This window comes from Protopterus annectens, chromosome 4.part0, assembly GCF_019279795.1.
Source record: "Protopterus annectens isolate FY-2018-M chromosome 4.part0, PAN1.0, whole genome shotgun sequence".
In the NCBI taxonomy this organism is placed as follows: Eukaryota; Metazoa; Chordata; order Ceratodontiformes; family Protopteridae; genus Protopterus; species Protopterus annectens.
In genome coordinates, this window is record NC_056733.1 from 1,722,745,615 (window position 1) to 1,722,767,501 (window position 21,887).

Sequence of the window (21,887 nt, forward strand, 5' to 3'; positions counted from 1 at the left end):
CATTGCTGGGCACATTGCGGGTACTGCAAAGAGTACTTTTGGCTAACATCAAAGAGTGAAATAATACTAATTTCATTAACTTTAATCATACTCTGACTTAGGAATGGGGTCTATTCCTGTCATGGTATTAGAAACCCAAAAGACTTGGAGAAATCAAAAAAAAAACTGAGAGAGAGAGAGAGAGAGAGAGAGAGAGGGGTAAGGACAACAATAATGTGTTATGAGGTCAGTTAGACAAGATTACATGTGTCAAGTGGACATGTGCACAAAATGGTCAGCTATGCATGGGGCATCATTTTTTTTGGGAAAAGATTGCTCTTTTTTTTTTTTAAGTGGAGAGAGGGATGTTGAGAAAGGATAGTAGGTATATTTGGGGAGGTAGGTTGTGTAGGAAGATAGACAAGGCAAACAAGACAGCATACAGGGGTGGTATATGACACATGTGGGGGTAAACACTATGGACGGGGAGGGGTGTTCGGTCATCAGAAGCCCACAAGCCCCTAAGTGGATACAGTGGGACTGAAGTCCCCACCCATGGGCAGTCACCACTACACCTTCATGGCCCCGAAGGTGGCTGCACTGGGGGCTGAGTAGGAGTGGCAGGCAGAACCTCTAATTGCACCACACACCACTCAAGCAGTTGTAGCAGATCTCCAAATTCCTTGCAGAGCTCGCTACATACCAGACCCAGGACCTGGCTTTAGGTGACTGGTCCCTGTCTGCACTCACACCCAGGGTGGGGGACAAGCCCCATCTCCTGAGGTGGTTCCACCCAAAGGTGGTGCAGGACCAGCAGACTAAAAGTTCACAGGGTGAGTCCCAGACATGCTGGGGCCTGGTGCCATGGTCTGATGAGGCAGGAGAGGCAGATCCACTGGGAGTGGCCTTCCCTGACATGCTATGGTGTTGCAGTTTTAGAACATATGTTGGTTAGTAATGGTAAACACATTCCAGGATTAGTTATAACAGCATGCATGAGTATTCCCATTAACCCAAAATGACATATTTGGAGCATTTGCATAGCAAACAAAGCACATGCATATATGGAACCACAGTGGGCATTACACCGGCATGCAGGTTACATTGATAGCAACAGGCCACCAATGATAGTATTTGAACAGGGAGAATTAATTGGAATACATTTCAACATTTGTAGAACAGCAGTACACATGTCCCAACAGCAGGTTTGGTGGAGAACATACCCATTCATTTATGTGTTTAGATTACTGGTGAAGATAAGGTGGGGGAGAGAGACAGATGTCTGTTAACAAATGCAGATTCTTGCAGTGGTCACAGCTTTAATGATCATTGCCCTACTCATTACTCTACAGGTATTATTACAACAACTACGGTGTTGGGTTTGGCAGTGATATGTTTGTACACAGTATAATTACAGCCTTCTTATAGCTACTTTATACTTTCTCTTACCTGGAAGACCTGTGGAGGGAATGTTTGTTAATACTGCATGAATGTTTCTACCCATATTCACATAGTCAGGGTTACATATGTGCACTCATACTGTGTGTGTGTGTGTGTGTGTGTGTGTGTGTGTGTGTGTGTGTGTGTGTGTGTGTGTGTGTGTGTGTGTTTGCTACTGACACACTCTGCCTTGATTTCTATTGGTCACCCTGGTTGTTGTTAGCAGGGACCAGTAGCTGTGACAGCATGACACTTTTGAATATTTCTTGGTGGAGACCACTTGGTGTATGTACTTATCTTGCTGTTATTTTCAGCCTTGGGACTGGACCACGGGTTGGACACAGTATAACTACAACCTTCTTATAGCTACTTTATACCTTCTCTTACCTGGAAGACCTGTGGAGGGAATGTTTGTTAACACTACCTGACTATTTCTACACATTTTCACAAAATACTAGTTGAAATTATGCATATAGCTTACTACCACTCCCGGGATTCCAACCGTGGCTGTTTCTGCTAAAATCATAACAAGTGTGTGTTTCAATAGAAGGAGCTATTGAGAAACTGCTGTATCTTCCTTGAATGATTTCTTTCTCATTCTCTCTTTGTTGTATAATCTGACCTTGTAATTATAACATTCTTATACATACATTCCTATAAATGCATTTTGACATAGCACAGTGTGGGAAACTGTGGTTAACACAACATTACAAGTCAGATATCAGATCTTGGTGCATGACATTTTTAATATCAGCTAATCTCGTGTCTTATAGAGGCACTAACTTTGTCAGATGAGACTTGATTGTTTAATGCTTTCAGAGCTGTACTTGCTATGCATAACCTGTACACATTTTAAATCATACCATACCAGAGTAAACACAACCAGTCCAGAGTTTTGAATTTTATTGACAGGCAGTTACAGTTTTATTTATATATAACCTATATGAGACTATTACTGTAATATTGTCTGCTTTATTCAGTACAAACCATACCCATTTTTCGGATTGCCAGGTGACATTCTACTCCTTTATATTTATTTGGGATGAATACTACAAGCTAGATTGTTACTCACCAGCCTCATGATGCAGCCTTTGCAACCTGCTAGAATGGGCTTCCTGGTTCGCAGCCCACTCAGCTGGAGCTGTAATGAAGATAGAGAAACATTTATGCATTCCTATCCATCATATACACAGGCTGGACTTTGGTAAGGAGTTATTGATATGAATACTTACACATGCCAGAGACATCACCCCTCTGCCATGCTTCTTGGACACATTGGTCCAAGAGCTCCCTCCTCCTCCGCTTCAAATTGGTATAATGATGCTGGACCTGCTCATCAGTCTGAGGGATGCCAGTGGCACTGGTGAGGTCATGGGTAAGCCTTTCCTAGGCCTCCACTTTATATTGGGAGCCCTGGTACTGGTCCTGCAGTAGTCTCACATCATGGTTTTTCACAAGGAGTCCTACCATGACCTTGGAATCGTCTGTGCTCCAGCGCTGCACCCAAAAGGGCATGCCCTTGCCAACACCTTCCATACTGCCTACAGTGGGGAGCTACAACCAGTTATGAGCTGCATTGCTGCTTGTGAGGTTTAAATACGTCTGATATCCTGCCCTTTGCTGTAATTGGATGGTTTTAAATATGTTGAGCTAAGCTAAGCTACGGGAAAACCTGCTTAGCTAAGGTTGACAGTGCTTAAAGGAGCAGGTTCAGCACTGCTTACCAATGGGCAAATTCACTTAGCTTGGCTACTCATTGCTTAGCATTCATATTTACACAATGCTTACACCCAGTCAGCATAGCTGTGCAGTGCTTAGCATTGCTTATGTTTTATTTTATGGACTACCGCCTGTATGGGATTAATTCATCATTCCTGACATATTATAAATTGGTTTACCTTCCCTGACACCTTCCAATGTGCTTTCATTACATTTATTCTTGTGTGACTATACTGTATTTGGCACTTGAGTTTATATGGGGGTTTCACAACTTTATTACACTAACACCTCATATCTGGACCTACTACACTACTCTGGTTAACAGATATGTGTTATGTACAACCTAATTATTAAAAAATAAATTATGTATTGCTTTCACATGTAAATTGCTTTACTGGGGATTAAACCAGGAATGACTTCTTGTAAGGTGAGCACTCTAATAACTTCACTATTTCTGCATTGCTATGTTTTGGAGTATATACCTATTTAGCTCCTTATGATGTGTAAGGTAGGCTGAGAAGAGCTGTGCAATGCACACACCTGCTCAGCTATCCTTAAACTTTATTGGGGACTGAAAAAAAATTAAACTGTTGTGTTTTATTTTTGTACTGTAGGGGTATGCAGATTTATTTCTGCAACATTATCTGTGGGGGGGGCTGTGCTTTTACAATGGTGATGACATGGCAGGCCTTTCATTTGAGGTATGCTCCACAGACGCTAACAGTGTCTGCCATACCTCTCAACTGTACAGATTGTCACAGACTGCCCAGATATTTGCCTTATACTTTTGGTCCATTTTTCATAGAATTGTGGCTTTCTGTTGGATTAGTGGCAAATCATTAAAGATTCCAGTTAGAAAATACTGCCAGACATTTGAGTTTTAGACTTCATACCCTTCAGCACATTCATGCTAATGCATAACCTGTTATTCTATCAACTTTATAAGTCTGTATGAGCCAGACTTATTTGCTTTCTCCAAATTACTTAATCTAAGAGGCGAAGAGGTATTCCACAGGCACTCTCGCCACCATTACATTGCAGTATTGCAATTATGGAGTGCAGGGGGCATGTGTATTGTGAGAGCACTGTTCTCAGACACACCCCCTGCACTCACACACAGAACTGTGTCCGTTTTAGAGTACGGCAGCACACCTTCATACATATGCATGGCGCACTGCCGTGCTGCATGGGAACGGTCCCTTCCATGCAGGACTAAGCTATTCCTGCACGGAAGTTTGCTGAATCCTGGGGAATGTCTTCAATATACATTTGAAACTTAAAAAAAACACATTTGCTGTAGAAGGAAGACTCAGAGCCTGGATTGTGAAACAAACAATTTCATGTAGATTTATTGTATATTTACATTTGAGTGCTTTCGTGTTTTCTTAGTCTAATAGTCAATCTTCTTCAGAAATGAGGATAATTACAGTTGTGTAAGGTTTTAAATGTTGGCAATCAAGTTCTGTGATTAATACACCAACGTCACTTCCTATTTTTGCCATTTGAGGATGCTGTTTAAGTTAAATTGTCCATTGAGACTAGGAAGTATGTCTGCCCTCAGTAGGATCTGCCACTTGAGCTGTTTAAGTTTGAATAGGGGGTTTGCATCCACAAAGGGTAGGGAGACCCACTCAATGCTGAGAATTTGAAGCCTGTGAAATTGGTGCACTGGTTGTTGTGTCTATCTAGTCCGTCCTTTTGTTCACAGCTTCTCATGACTTGCCAGTTTTTTTGATTCTCTCCACAAAAAGCAGTATTCAAATCAACTGCAGTAGTACAAATAAGGTAGTGACAAGGAAGGCAGTGAAATTTATATCATATATAACATGAATTAAGAGGTAACCTTATATTTTGTAACCTAGGTTCTTAAGCACTCTAACCCCTCACTGAAATCCATACTCAAGTAGCTCTCAGGTAGAAACCTATGGTCTCATCAACGGCTTCTATATCTTTAAAACATATTTGATTCATCTTATCCACTAACTTAACTTTCAGATCTCTATGGGTACCCAATTCTCTGCCCACTAACCTCATGGCCACTGGATGGTTACACTTAATATCTTTTTATAATGGTGCCATAGTAAGATGGGATCTCCCTTCCCATCAGTTTGATTCATTTAATCTTATAGCTCACGCAGTACTTAACATTCATTCAGGGTCATGTTAGGAAAACCTTTTCTGGTACTATTGACCAGGGCTCATTTCAACTTGCAACAGGGCACAAAGAGAAGTAGTATCAATTTTTGATTATATTCTGTCAGATGTCCAGATAGTCAGGAACTTAGATATAGTATAGCACCTTGTGTATATTCAGTTACTCACAGCCAATCATGGAGCAAAGCACATGCAGGAAGCATAAGGAGACAGCCAGTAAGACATGCACTTATATTACAGGTCACTTGTGTGAGATTGTTAATGAGATGTGCTAGGTGATACCATCAAGCCTGAATCAGAGACACAGGTGTCAAAAATACTAGGCATCTTCTGAAGGGCACTATGTCAAGAGAATGGAGAGTTGATAGCAGTAAGCCTAAATGTGTATAACAGCTACGAAAATAGGATTCACATGAAAGAGAAAAGCAGAAGAATCACAAAGAGATTGGGGCTTATGTCATTTTTCTAGTAAAGGGTATCATCACCATAGCACTAGTATAGCTGTTACCTGTTGTTTTTCTGTCACATCTCAGATCTTACTTAACATTGTCAATAAATCAGAAGCCTTCTTCTGAGTGGTTTTCACCCTATACTCACTCAGCTGTGTGCATGATGTTATTTTCTTGCCAACGTTAATTTGTCTTCTTACTTTCTTATATTTATTCCTTGTTATTGTGCTCTTCCACTAAGAATGCTTATCATACTGATTTTTTACAGATGCTGTTTTTTTCTAGTCTTATTAGTTACTTTAAGGCATTTTACTTGATTTTAAACTATTGTTTATCATCTCTCAAGATGTTTGAAACAACAGTGTATTTCCTTTAATCTTTGCTGAACTGTTCTATATTTTTAATTTGTTTGCAGTGTGTCCTCTCTTGATGATTTATTTTATTTTTTTTTTTACATTTTATTTTTGTAATAATGGATTATTGTACCTACCTGATTAAAAATAATATATATATATATATATATATATATATATATATATATATATATATATATACATGGGGTGGTAGCCAAAGAGAATTCAGAAGGTTAGAGGAATCTGTAAACTAGGATAAAAGGTTATTATACACAGAAAGGACTCATGGAGGGGAAACTAAAGGGAGAAGTAAATATAGCAGTTTGTAGTATAATGGCCACAGTCTTACTTCTGGTCATAACATATGATATTCCATTTTTAGAGCCATCTATGCATAAAACACACAAACAAAAAGGCTTCTGTAGAATATTTTATTGGCTTTTATAGTGCAAAATATGTGACAGGGTTATGAAAGAAATGCAAGTAGTCTCAAAAGAGGTTGGCAGGGCAGGAGAAAAAGCTAAGGGCTGCTTTTGTGACTTTGTCAGTTTCAGAGAGTAGCTGCAGATAGTAGGATGCAACTTAGTAGTCCAGACACCAAAAGTAAGAATCATATTTTAGTGATTGTGAATTATGGTGGTGGGTACACTTTGGTGATAGCTTTTTCCTCGGTTGAGTCAGAAAAGGTGCCAAGTGCTCTGTTTGAAATTTTTGGTAGGATGTGCTTTGTTCAGAAAATAGTGACACACAGAAGATCTTACATTGCCAGTCCTGATGACCTGTTTGAAAAAACACTGTAGGCTAAAGCAGTTAAAAACTACTCCCTACTACGTGCAAACAAATGGCTTGGGGGAATTGTTTTATATTTTCTCCTAATAGTATGCAGAAAGCATTTGCTAAACAGTTTAAGCTAATGTGGAGCAAAATCTACCCCACCTCCTGTTTGCAAACATAGATGCATAGCTGACCTTATGGAAATTCAATCTATGCAGCCACCTATGGTGTTATTTGGCTAGTAGCAACTTTTGTTGACATTTACTTATCTAAAGTAAAAAATGGCAGCAGTGCTTATTTATATTAAAAATAAGTAAATACTCTTTAAGTTGTACCCTTATTCAAAACTGTGGCATGCCATGGAAAGGCACTGTTCCTCTGGCCAATCAATGAATGGGTTATTCCTTCTTCATGCCATAATAGAGTATACTTGATACATGGAATAGAAATAAATAAAAACCTACAAATATTGAAGGATAAACTTTACAGACAACAACAGCCAATAGGAAGATCATAGGCTACGTTCCCCCCCCCTTTTTTTTTAATTCAGACGGACAATTAGATCTATGTAGTAGAGAGACCTTCAGGGCAAATGCACTGTCTGTCTATTGTCCATTATTTAGCAGAATGTCCTTGAATTTGGAATACAGTTTGGCCTGTTCCTCATACAGTTTATGGGTTTCTGATAAATCATCAAGAGTTGCAGTCTTTAAATAATGGAATTATTTAAGTTTCAGATATCATCATGAGAGTATATAACAACAATATCCAAAACGTGTCTATGAATTGGGCCTCCCCAGATATTTTTGATTGTATCCATGATCCTTACAGTAAGAGACTAAGAGCACTATCTGAACATATTACCATATGCCTCTTATTTTCTTTCTTTCTTTCTTTCTTTCTTTCTTTCTTTCTTTCTTTCTTTCTTTTTTAATTCCTTTTTATTTTATAAGAGTGAAGCATCTGAGAATACACAGGCAACATAGTTTTTGTCCTGGGGCAGTCTGTGGAAGAAACTGACTGACTGCTGTTTTTTTTTTCATTATTCTGTTTTTTGGCAGATTAATGACATTTGTGTGCAGCAACTTGGAATACTTTAATATTTTGCTACATTTTTGTATGCAACAAAGTTGAAATACATTGCATGGTTATCATTTTGTTGCAATCAGATGTGTAAAGTGTGCACTGAAGTTGCTATAACTGCTGGCTTTGGGTGGTAGCCTTCTGTGAAGGAACGTAAATGGCTTTCTTTTAATTAGCTCAGTTTAATCAGTCACTAATTTGACTTAAATTGAATAAATACTTTACTGTGACTGCACTGTGCTTGTTTGAAACAAAGTTGAAATGCATCATTGTCATTATTAATTATTTTTCAATTCCAGTTGTATGCCTGACATGCAGAGTCAGTAAAATGGTTGAAATGAATGGGTACAGAAGCCATCTGCAAATACATGTGGCATACCACTTATCCCTGCTATTGTTAGATGACTGTTAAATAACAATCATTGATTTTGTGTAGGAGAAATAGTGGTACACAATGTATTGTATTTGCTGTAATCAATGTAAAACTAGTAGTGCTCTGGCTTACATTTGTTTGGGGGCTTGCAGTGTATTTAACAGTAAGAAGTTGGCTATAAGTTCTTTAACATTTCATCACTATGATTAGCATTTCATATAATATGTTGCTATCTATGGTGGGCTGGTAGCAGCAGGATATGCTCTATGTGTAAATAACTACTTTGTTTCCCCCCTAGCTTTCCTCCTCCTCCTGTCCTCTCTATGTCTACATAACTCATATGTTTTTACCATTGTTTCCTCACCATTATGAATATACTGTACACTATTTTCATTTCATTTTTTGAACAAAACATTTTTCATGTGAAACTACTTTACTACTATAGTGAACTCTTTTGAGATGTAATTTCCCTTTTTTGTAAGATTGTAATTATTTTTTCTATGACTGTAATTTGTAATTGGAACTTTTCTCCTCAGGTCTCCAATGAAAATTGGCCTTTGGTTCAGTTGGACTAGCCTGGTTAACAAATGACAATAAATAAATAAACAAATAAACAAACAAACAAATAAATAAATATGTGTAATAGCAACTTGGTACACAGAGTGAACTGTCATCCCACAGTGCTTGCTCAAGTTAAGTTATTAGCCATGGCTTTTTCTGCATGGAGTTTTCATGTTCTCCCTATCTGTTAAATTTATTCATCAAAATGATGTTGCTATGTGTATTTATCCATGAGATCTGGTTTCCGCAGTATTCTGAATAAATCCTGTATGTGAATTGGCATTGTCCAATTTGTACATAATTAAGAGTGCATGGTCTGTACTAGTGTGTATGGGTTTGTGCATTTAGTGCTAAACCTGGATTGTCAGGGAACGTCAGAAAGTTTTTTGCATGTGGAAAATCAGTACATAATATGACATATATGTGATATATATTAGGCTTATGGCTTCTGTGTGTGTGTGTGTGTGTGTGTGTGTGTGTGTGTGTGTGTGTGTGTGTGTGTGTGTGTGTGTGTGTGTGTGTGTGTGTGTGTGTGTGTGTGTGTGTGTGTGTGTGTGTGTGAATGTGTGGTGGGTTAAGGAGTGGATATGTGTGTGTTTGTGTGTGTATGTGTATATAAAATATATCACAAATTGTTATCTGGGGATACACACAGGTACATATGTTACTCTTCTGGGTAGCAGTAAAAAACATCAGTGAGTCATTATCTTTCAAAAATAGGGTACAGAATGAATCACAGAATATCTAGACCCTTGGAGCTCCTGGCAGTTTGTTGGTACACACACTTCAGGCAATATATGTGGTGCATTTTGATGCAGACTTAGCAGTGTGGTGACTGCCCTGAACCGACAAGTAATCTAAAGCTGGCCCAGCTTAAAGATGTACATAAAAGGTTGCTATAGCTTGTGTGAGATATTGGAACTGTGTGGGCATTATTGCTTTAACTTCTGTCAAAAATTTGGGTACTGGAGCTCTCTACAACTTTTAGAGGAACTGGGGTTAGAGAGGGCATTGTTTGTTTTCTTTTCCACACAATTAAAGCTCAGAGGTGTGCAAAGAAAGTCGATGTAGCTAATGCAGGGGTTGGGAACAGGATGGTCATTATTTCTTTAACTTTCCTCACAATCAAACCTCAGAGGTATTAAAAAAAGGATATCTTAACTTGTCTAGGAGAAGGAATGTATTGTTTAGGATCAAGTTTGGACAAATTACTATAATTACTATTTTTTTTTCATTTTCCTAATACTCAAACATCTGATGTATATACAAGTGGCTATCTTATTGAGGTAATGTAAAGAGGTATGCCGTTTATATACGTTAGATAACAACATATATGTTAATGCTTTCTATTTGTTTTGTTTTTTTCAGTTTCATCCTAGAGTGACATGAGAGGGGTGCAGACAGGTATGTTGCATGCAGTCACTTAAAATATATGACTGCAGCTATTTGTGACTTCATTTTTATTCCTATCTAACACAAAGCATAACAAAAGTGTGCTACCTAGCGAGGGGGCAGGAAGGCTGACACACTTTCTATATATTATATTGTATCCTCCAAAGCATTTGCCATCTCTGATTATTGTGAACTGCTGCCTTGTTAAATTTTTATTTTAAGCCTTGGACATAACTTATTTTTCCCTTGAAAGAAGAAATAAGACTGATTTTTTTTTCTTTACTCATGACTTTTTTTAGACTATCATTGCATAAAAACATTGGAAAAAAAAGCCGTAATACATGCTCAGAGCATTTTTATCCCATGGATTATTAGGATTTAGTAGTCCCCAGAACCCTAGTTTAATTCAGTTATTTCCTCGTCCATTATCACAATGCAGTCTTGGACAGTCAGGGTGTGTTTGAACATATGTGGTGAATTACTGAAGAATAGGACATAAAAACTAGAAAGGGAAGGAAAAAAGGTAATTTGGATAGTGTAGGGAGGCCAAAATGGTAGGAAACTGGTGTGGGGAAGGGGTGTGTGCAGTTAACAGCAAAGCTGGCGTGACTTTACCTAGGGTCAGCATACCTGTCAACCTCTTACTGCAAGAAATCTCAACAAAGCCTGAGAAAATGGGGTACAAAGGCCCAAAAATAGGGACACATTTTAAATATTGCTGTTATAAACTTAGAAAGTTGCTAGAATAACAGGATTTGTGTTACCATACAGTTTCTAAAGGATATAAAGTCTGAAACTCAAATGATTGTCATTATTTATTGACTTCAATCCTTGAATCATCCCAATAATTTGCAAACAAAACACAATTTTTGTGAGGAACTGACCAAAATTATTTGGCAGAAATCTGGACATTCTGCTAAAATCTGTACAGTTGTGAGGTAGTAGGATGCAATTTCACTTAAGTCTGAACCTGTAGAGAGGTACATAAAAAATCAACATCTTTTCAACAGCTGCCTATTGAAATTTGAAGACTTGCATTGCCATGTGCAGAGACATCAAAACAGAAATATTGAACCAAATATTGAACATTGCTCTTTTCATTTAAACTTTTTTTTGAAGGAGCAGTCCTCCCCAAACTTATATATAACTATTTTAAGACTGTTATACAGTTGAGAAAATAAGCTTTTCTGAGAAATGGTAATTTCAAACTTTGGTATAATTAAGAGTGGATTTTAGGCCATTCCGTTTCCACATCTTGAGACTTAACAATGCTTCTCCTGAGATTTTAAATAGTTGCTGCTTTTTATTACTTTAGGTAGTGCATATTCATAAGATGAGGTGAAATCTAAGATTAATTTTAGATAAGTAGAAAACCAATGAAAGTTGTCATGAACAGTCAGTCATGGAAAACATACAGAATTTCACAAATAAGCCTAGAGTATCCATGGTGGTGGCACAGTAGCACTTACGTATAGCAGCAACAACAGGTTTGGTATGACCTAACAACAAGCATGTGATAATATATTGTAGGTCAAAAGGTAGGAATGCTTATTCCTTTTGCACAAAATAGGCTTCAAATAACATAAGAAGGAACTTTCACTGTCACTGGGAAAGTAAGAGACAATAATTAAGTGCAGAGTTATCAGGCAGGAGGTGGAGATAAAAAAATATAGCATGTTAACATGATAAAGCATTATGATGAAAATGACTTGTTGGTGCTTTGTTTTTGCAGTGGGTTACATGAAAAAGTAGAGCGGGATATCATGATATTCCTTCTCATTTTAAGTTTGGCCTAAAACTTCAGGAAATGAGTTTTTATTTGCTTGAAAAAAATTCTCCAATACAGCCGATCTTACGTGAATCCCAATACATCTGTCCAAGGTTGTATCAAGATGCTTTTCCTGATCTCCCCTCTACTTAATCCAATAGGGTTAGGGCCAAAGTGAAACTTAATGAATCCTGGCACTGCATGTTATACACTGTTGTGGAGGTTTTTCACTTAGAACCTACTTTTCACTTAGAACCTACTCCCATTTCCCCCTTCATTTGCCTGTGATGTCCAAGGGGCAGGTGAGCAATGAGTACGTTCTTGAATATAATTGGATCCTATTGAAAAAGCTGGGGGAAAAAAGACCAAAAACCCAGAGAAGAATGAATTTTGAAAAATCGCTCTTCTCCTTAAAACTTCTTTTTGATTTAAACCAACACTAAGATGGCCATATCTCAGAGAAAAGGGAATATTCCAAGAAATGTCATCTTGGACTTAGTATATGTAAGTCCAATCTTTCAGCCATTCAAGAGTCCACTTTTCCAAACTTGCCCTAGCGGGTGTCGACATTTTAAATGGTTATCATATAACCTCATATCTGAAGCAGCTTAACAAATGTCTACCCCTTCTCCTGCTTTCACTATATACCTCTTTATATTTCCAGCTTCCATCATGGATCATACATGGGTAAAAGTCCAGTTGACCACCCTTCCTATTGTCTGGGCATGTACAGATACCAAAGCTGCTAATCAATCCTGAGTCACTTGGGCCATAGTCAGGGCAGCAAAATTAGTTAGCGATTTCAAAGCAGCAATACTTTACTCAAGTTCAGGAAATTCAAGCAGTACAACACTAGTCTCATATGTAAAGCTACAGAGTTAGCATTTTCAATAATGACAGACATTTGAGTTTCAGACTTCTATTCTGTCAAAAAATGCATGCTAGTACACAACCTTTTATACTAGCAACTTTCTAAGTTTATAAGACCAATATTTAAAATTTCTCCATATTTTTTTTAACTTTTGCCCCCCCCCCCCATTATTCTTGGCTCTGTCCAGATTTCTTGTGCTAAGAGGTTGAGAGGTATGGCAACATACCAAAAAAAAAAAAAAACTGAGCAGTATTCCTGTGTTTTGTGTTTCCTTTTTTATCTCAGTGTACATGAGAATTTAAATGAAGTGACAGTGGAGATAGATCCTTACTTTCAAAAATGATTTAAAAATATTTATGCAGGAGTGCTGGCAGTGAGTAACACTGCAATTTTAATCTCTTGCCACTGATAAAATACAATGCCTTAGTCATATACCGTTATCTATCAAATATTTGCTTTCTGACTAGAGAGCAAATATGTTCAGTCACTGACTTTTTTAAAGGTGATCTACACAATCAAATTTTCTTAAATACATGTATAATGTTGGCCATTGTTATAGTAATCATGCAGAAGTGAGAAGCTATATACAGATAATAAAAGTTTATTTTGTAATGGAACTCTTGGTATAATGCTCTAAAGAAAAGCACCTATCTTAGGCCATTCCTGTAAAATTTTTGTACTCTTTTCTCACAGAAGACAACATAAACATTTCTAAATATTATGTTACTTGTTATATGTGATGAAAATACATAAAAGATGAAAAAGTCATGTAATTGGTCTGAAGGCTACCAAAGGGTTAAGAGTGTTATTGTACTACATTGATCATAGAGTAAAGGTAGCAGCTGCCATTGACAAAATTGGGGCACACATAGAAACATCAGTCTTATAAAGGTATCATTAGAGATAATTTTGGCAGGAATTTGAAAGGTCACTAGTTAACTGAACGATTTCATAGATAAAGCATTCAAAACAGAAAATGAATTTGATGAGATACTGAATGACAGCATGACCACCATTTTGGCATTGCATCTTGAGAGCAGGATGTTGATAGTGCAATTTGCTAGTATAGATGTAAAGTCAGAAATACTGAACAACATACAAACTGATCAGGAGGATAGGGAATGGAGAAAAATATCCACATGACTGGTGTTCCAGAGAAGAAATAGAGGATATGTTGTCTGACATTTATTAAGGATATGTTGGCAGTATGGACCAGCACACAGGTAAAACTAATTATTAGGGACTCCTATGTCCTCTGACTAGGTCCAATGGTAGTATCCCAACAACCTCAACATATATGGATGAGATTACAAAGCTTTCCTCGAGGAGTAAATTCACTGACTGCTGTTAAAACATGATAAAATCTGTATAATAATAACATTAATGAGCCTTTTGTAAAATGCATGATCATTTCAGACCAATTAAAATATACATGGTGTCTGGTAGTTATGAATGAATGCACAATAAAGAAAATAATGAAGCTCAGAATGAAATATCCCATATTTTTTTACAATTTTCTTCCAAATGGATTCAAGCTTTACTGATGGACAAGAAACACTAAAGGTTTGTGGAAGTAAGAGTTTGAGGAGGTGAAAAATTGTTTCATGCATGAGACTGGGGAACTGAACGATGAAACAGTGTCACTGAAAATGGGGGTACTGCACACTTGGAAGTCTGTCCATCCCTTTAATATAAAATACCTCAAAGGCAGATGGCCCCCTACCAGCAGAAAAATGTGTTCATAAAAATTGAGTTAATGTTCAGTCTCTACTTTGGGATTAAATCCTAATTTTGTTTATGATGCCGTTGTGAAATAAAGTTATATATTTTTAGTCTTACTAACTTCAGGGCAGATAGCCTAGTACTAAACTATGAAACTATGAAACTATGAAACTGATATTGATGGAAATAATATCATAGCTGTGTGGTTTTCTTCACATATTTCACTTCCCTAAGGATGTAGGGAGCATATGCAACATTAATGATGTGTAATGGAGGTAGAATGCCACAGACAAGGGAACAAGCTTTAAATCCTACATGATTGTTCCCAATGAAATGAGAGGACAGGAGTTATAGATGCCAATTTACACTTTTAACCAAATATGTATGTGGTGAGGTGAATGGACTTAAGAGTTTACAGTAAATGCTGAGAACTTCATTATATGAACAGCATCTGCGATAATCAGATAATATTTACACTCTCCATTCTAGAATAGGGTTATAACATGACTCCACAGGATTTCACCAACTTCACATCAATACCAGTGTGTTCTAGTGCCAACTTACCAACAGTAACTGAGACCTAACCAAACTGCTTTCATGCATACACCTGCTCACAATACTTCCAAAGAGGAGTTCCTGACAGCTCTCCAGTGGCAACATCCCTTACTCATTTTCAAAGTGCACTATCATCCATCAGACTGCTAATCTAATACCATGACCTTAATTAGTGGTCACTTTTGATGAATCAACTAACATTATGTTATAATTGTTAATTGTTTATGAATAAGTGGTCTTTGCTGATGATAAGATTGTCTTCACCATATGGATTGGATTCTAGTGAAAAGAAATCTTCTACCAGTCCACATCCTTAGGTGCCAAAATAAATAAATAAATAAATAAAATAAATAAATAATAGTAGTTTGCAGCATTCACATCTAGGCTGTAAAGATAGGCTTCACTAAAAATAATGCAAAAGATTAAATTTTACATACAAAACATTACTGTAGCTGTAGATAAAAAGAAAATAAATGATTTCACGTGGAAAGATTGTTAATGAAAACATCTAACTATATCTTTAGAGTTGTTTCTAATTACAAATGATTCATGACTGAATCATCTAGATGAAAATAAAGTCCAGTAGTTTTATTACCCAACCATCTCTATGTGGCGACCTCTGCAGTTTAGGATTCTCAAAGTCCAGATAAGAGTGAGAAAGATGAGGGCAGAAGAAGTCAGGTGAAGTACACTCTTTGACATTTACATGGACTTTGCCAAGTCTTTTTAACACTCCCAGGCTAAAAGAAGAAAAAAGGTCAGCAGTGCTTGGCTGCAGTACACATTACATGATTAAAAATATTTCTCAGTCCAAATAATGCTTTCAGGCACACAGAAAAGTTGATAAAGCACAATCCTTGGTGGTTAGAGATATTAATAATACAAATAATATTTGAATATTTGAGTCAAGGTGCAGAATGATCAAACAATTATGTCACATTTTGACACAATGCCTATTCTAGAGGAAGCAATAAGTAAATATCTATAAACAATGTTACATCATTAAAAGAAAATAGTTTTAAATTCTGTACTTCTAAATAAAATAAAAGCTACTTGCATTTTTTTAAACAGAGACAGCATGCAACATCTATGAACTCCTCCAACATCTACAATGCAATACATTTTTCTTGAGATACTTTAAAGAAATGCAACTTATGTAAAAATATATTTTCATATTTAAATTACCCAATTGCCTGCCTTGGGAGATGTTGTACATTTTAGTGTCAGAGTAAATTTATTTAGTCATTTTCAGGTACAACCTTTTGATCTTAATGTTTAAGGCTGCACTTTTCTTAGTCTGCTGTGTCCTTGTATTTATTTGGTGCTCCACATGTTGGGTACATCCTGGATTATCAGTGAATATGTATCAAAGATCTTACAGGTTCATAGGTAAGAGACCACTGATCCTTTTTCTAATGAATCTCTGCGATTTCTCAAGTTGTGGGATACATACCTCACAAGGAATGCTCACATTTTTATTTCATATTTTTGGTCTGTTCCTCTTAAAATGTGTATTTTTGACAAATCACCAGGATAATCTAAGGATTAAAGCCACTAAATAATGACATGCATTTGAGTTTCAGACTTCCTATTCCTTCAGAAAATGCATGTTAACACAAATCCTGTTATTCTAGCAACTTTCTAAGTTTGTAAGAGCAATATTTAAAATGTCTCACTATTTTGGGCCTTTGCTCCCCCGTTATGTCAGGCTTTGTCCAGATTTCTTGTGCTAAGGTGTTGAGGGGAATGGTGGGATATGTTTATGTGAATATATGCTAAAGGGTAAGATATATTGAATAATAAGTCTAATAAGATAAGAGTAAGGGGGAATTAAAACTTTTTTGGATCTAGTGGAGATGCTATTGGAAATTAGATAAGCCAGATAAAAGGCTTTCCAAACTACAGTGAAGACATGATGGTCAAATGATATGAAATTATCAATACGAGTGCCTAGATTCCTTACAACAGTGTCTGATTGGAGTGTGCATCTCCTATATGGTGAGTGAAATGGCTTTGTTTACCAAAATGAACTATTCTTAATTTGAGATCATTGTCTTTGCACTAGTAGTTAACATGGTCTAACCCCTGTTGGACAATTATGAGTCAGTTGAAGACTGAATAACAACACCTACTTTGCAGTCATCTGTAGATCTAATTAACCATAGTCCAGGAATGCTAACTTGAAGATCTGAGAAATATGTCAGATAGGAGAGGGCCCAAAACTGTGACCTGTGGTAAACCACTAGTAACATTTTTTCTTTCATAAGTGACACCTGCTACTCTAACCAAGTAGGTTCTATAAAAGAACCATTCAGCTATCTGTCTCAAAATATAAGTATTTATATCCTTATTTACAAGTCTGTGGATAACATATGCATGTGGAATAATGTCAAAGGTCTTGACCAGGTCTAGATATACTGTACATATTATATAACCACTATCAGCTACTTTTTCAAAGAAATTAATAAGGTTAAAGAGTCAAGTTCTTCCTTTGGCAAAGCTAAATTAATAAGAGCACAGGATTAAGAGATTTTTATTTTTTAGATTAATGAAATCTGAGAAAATGTGCTCCATAGGGCTTGCCCCCATGCAAAAATGTGCTTTGCTTTGCCAGACACACCTTCATTACTTATATACTAACTCTGAGCTCGCACTACAGTAATAAATGTATAAATGTAGCAAACATACTGTGGTCCACCAAAGGATGACTATCTGGAGAAATATTTAAAACAGGAAAATCAATACTCTGTACATGCACCAGGTTGAGGAAGAGAGTCCTTTATTGAAATGAAGTAAAAGGATTAGTGCTTTTAGACTTAACAATTCTTCAGATCTAGATTCACAAACCGGTAACTATAATTTAAAAAAACAAACTACCAATAGCAGACAAGAAAATGCCTGACAGGCGAATAAAATAAATGCTGCTGTGTCAAATCAAATTCCAAATTAAACCATCTCTACATATGAAGAATCTAGATATTAAAAGTGGTTGGTGCACCGTATTGTAAAAGCAACCAATGGCACTCTAAATCATTATGCTACATCATTAAAAACATGCAACAAAGAGCCATTGACTTAAAAAACAATGCTAAAAAATTCAACATCATTTTAAAGATACAATGACAAAACACATTGGAACATCACCTGCATGAAAACATGCACAGGAAAAATCAGTCCTTAAACACTCATTATATGCAATATCAGAATTAAACTATGCTGCTAGGTTAAAATTACAATGACTCAAAATGCATCCTCACTTCAATGTCGAATGACTCGATAACCCTTCTGAAATAAAAATGAAGCTGACGTTCTGCATTATCAGAATACGTAATCACATCTCCGCATGATGTAAATAATTATGTTTATATCTGCGGATAATTGGATTAGAATTAAGAGACAATATAAGGCATGACCAATAGTAATGCTCACTCATTGGTTAAGAATAGCCAATCCACACTCTTAAATTAAAAAAATCAACCAATAACAAATGGCCCATGCCTCTGTGCCCAAAATACTAAAACACAATAATATAGAAAGCTGTACTCTTCTCCAGGCCGAATACTCCAGAGGTCAAGTCATAAAAAGTTAAAGCAATATAAACATACAAGGCAAATGAAAACTAAAATGCACTATTCAGTATCCAATTGCAAAAGCAATATGAAATTATCAGAGACATTGCAACTCTCTTAGTTAAACAAATAAAATAAGCAAGTAGCTCTGTATGCTTATTGGTTAAACCACAGTCAATGCACATTGCAATGCACAACGTTGGACCAATAAATGTTCAGGGCACTTTATACAGATGAAGAATCTCCTGATCAAATTTTGAATAAATGTTTATATAATAAAAACTTAAATAAAAAGTGAAAGTACAAAAGTATATGGGGGTGGATGACTGGCAAATACAAATTTCTACAACTCAAAGAAAAAAGCCATAAAAAGACTGATAAGGACAGCTAATAGCAATTTCCATTGGTAACTAATGGTCAATCAAAATTCTAGAAACAAAAATTCAATCAATCATAAACCTTACAAACTCTGTGTTAATAAAACAGAGCAAAAAACGAGCATTCTGCTAAGAAAATGTAATACCAATATTCAAACTAATTAAATAAATAACTTATGGCTACTGCACAAATGTGTTTACTGTTGTTTTTTTCTTTTTTTTGGAGGGGGGGTTCACTGATCTTTTTTTTTTTTTTTTTTTTTTTGCAGAAGTGCATTTTTGAATAAATGCACATTTGAAAAACGGGAATGAGAAATTAAGTTTTGAAGAAATGTAATTTTGTTGAATCAGTCTAGATCCATATATGCATATGTCAGAACAATGAGGACAGCAATTTTCCATGTGATGAACCACAAATTAGCCAGACAGATAAGTTCAAAAGGAGACAGTCAGTTTCTGCAGTACAATCTCGAGACCTCCTGGAGGAGGAACCAGTTTACAAAGAGATTTAGGGTGGAAAACTCCTTTCAGAAACTATTTGTTTATTAATTTAATTATTGACATTTGTTTAACAAGTCTGAATGGGACCAGAAGAGCCCATTTCAGCACAGGCATGGGGAGAAAAGTTACAAATTGACGCATATTATACAACAATCGTACATTGCAGATAGAATGCAAGCTAAGCATCAAAAGTAGCTGAGTATGTACAAAATATAATTTGAGATGAGATCTAGAACCTATATACATATCATATCATTGAAAATACACCACAGTAAGCAAAACATCTTAATACAGTTACTGCTTCCATAAGAAAATCATTTGAAATAACTAGTTACATGCCAATGTTTTGCAATAGGGTCTGGTATAATGTTTAAGGTCTTTATCTCACAAATATAAGGTATATGGCTAGACTTGTAATACTCTGCAGACCGATACCCTAGTATTGAACACACACACACACACACACACACACACACACTTATATATATATATATATATATATATATATATATATATATATATATATATATATATACATATATTTCTCTCTCTCTCTCTCTATATATATATATATTTATATATATATATATATATATATATATATATATATATATATATATATATATATATATATATATATACAGTGGATATAAAAAGTGTACTCACCACTGTTAAAATGTCAGGTTTTTGTAATATAAAAAAATGAGACCACAATAAATCATTTCAAAACTTTTCCCACCTTTAATGTGACCTATAACCTGTACAATTCAATTTCAAAAAGAAACAAATCTGTTAGGGAAAACAATATAAAAAAAATACAATAAGCTAGTTGCATAAGTGTGCACACCCTTAAACTAATATTATGTTGAAGCACCTTTTGATTTAATTACAGCATTCAGTCTTCTAGGGTCAGACTCTATCAGCATGGCACATTTTGACTGGGCAGTATTTGTCCACTCTTCCTTGCAAACGCACTCCATATCTGTCAGATTGTGAGGGCATCTCTTGTGCATAGCCTTCTTCAGGTCACCCCACATATTTTCTATTGGATTTAAGGCTGGGCTCTGACTGGGCCATTCAAAAACTTTAATTTTCTTCTGGAGAAGCCATTCCTTTGTTGATTTGCATGTATGTCTGGGGTCATTGTTATGTTGGAAGGTGAAATTCTTCTTCATCTTCAGCTTTCTAGCAGATGCCTGAAGGTTTTGGGCCAAAAGTGACTGGCATTTGGAAATGTTCATAATTCCCTGCACCTTGACTAAAGCCCCAGTTCCAACTGAAGAAAATCAACCCCAAAGCATGATACTGCCACCACCATGATCCACTGTGGAGATGGTGTTCTTTTGGTGATGCAAACTGTTGCTTTTGTGCCAAATGTACCTTTTGGAATAGTGGCCAAAAAGTTCAACTTCGGTCTCATCACACCATAACACATTTTACCACATGCTTTTTGGAGATTTGAGGTATTGGTTTGCAAATTTTAGCTGGGCTTGGATGTTTTTCTGTGTAAGAAAAGACTTCCATCTTGCCACCCTACCCCATATCCCTGACATATGGAGAATGCGGGAGATTGTTGTCACATGTAGTAAACAACCAGTACTTGCCAGAAATTCCTGCAGCTCCTTCAGTGTTGCTGTAGGTCTCTTGTCAGTCTCCCTGACCAGTTTTTATCTTGTATTTTCATCAATTTTGGAGGGACGTCCAGTTCTTTGCAACGTCACTGTTGTCACATATTTTCTCCCCTTTTTGATGGTTGTCTTCACTGCGTTCCATGGTATATCCAGTGCTCAAGATTCGAGTATCAGGGATCCAAAAAAAATCAAAAGTAGGGTTGCCTCACGGTAATTTATTTAAAACAAATGATTTAACGCTTTCATCAACACCACACGTTGACTTCATCAGAATGCTTAAACCCTGTAAACAACCCCTTGAAATATCTCTAAAAATTGGCGCCAAAAATATCAGCCAATGAAATTTTCAAACTGTTTAAAAAAACATCAACTGTTTAAAACATTTATGAATACAATCTCTTGACCATTAAAATAAATAATTAATAATTAATAACAATCATATCAACATCATGATATCAGAACAGGCTTGATGGGAATACTATCATTTAATCCAGGGGGAGTTGTGACATCTAATAACAACTGACACTTTACCTCTTTCTCCCCCAACACACTTTTAATATTCCCACCTCTAGGATTGTCAAAAACCTGTTCCAGGATAGTGAACCTAAAAAAATGG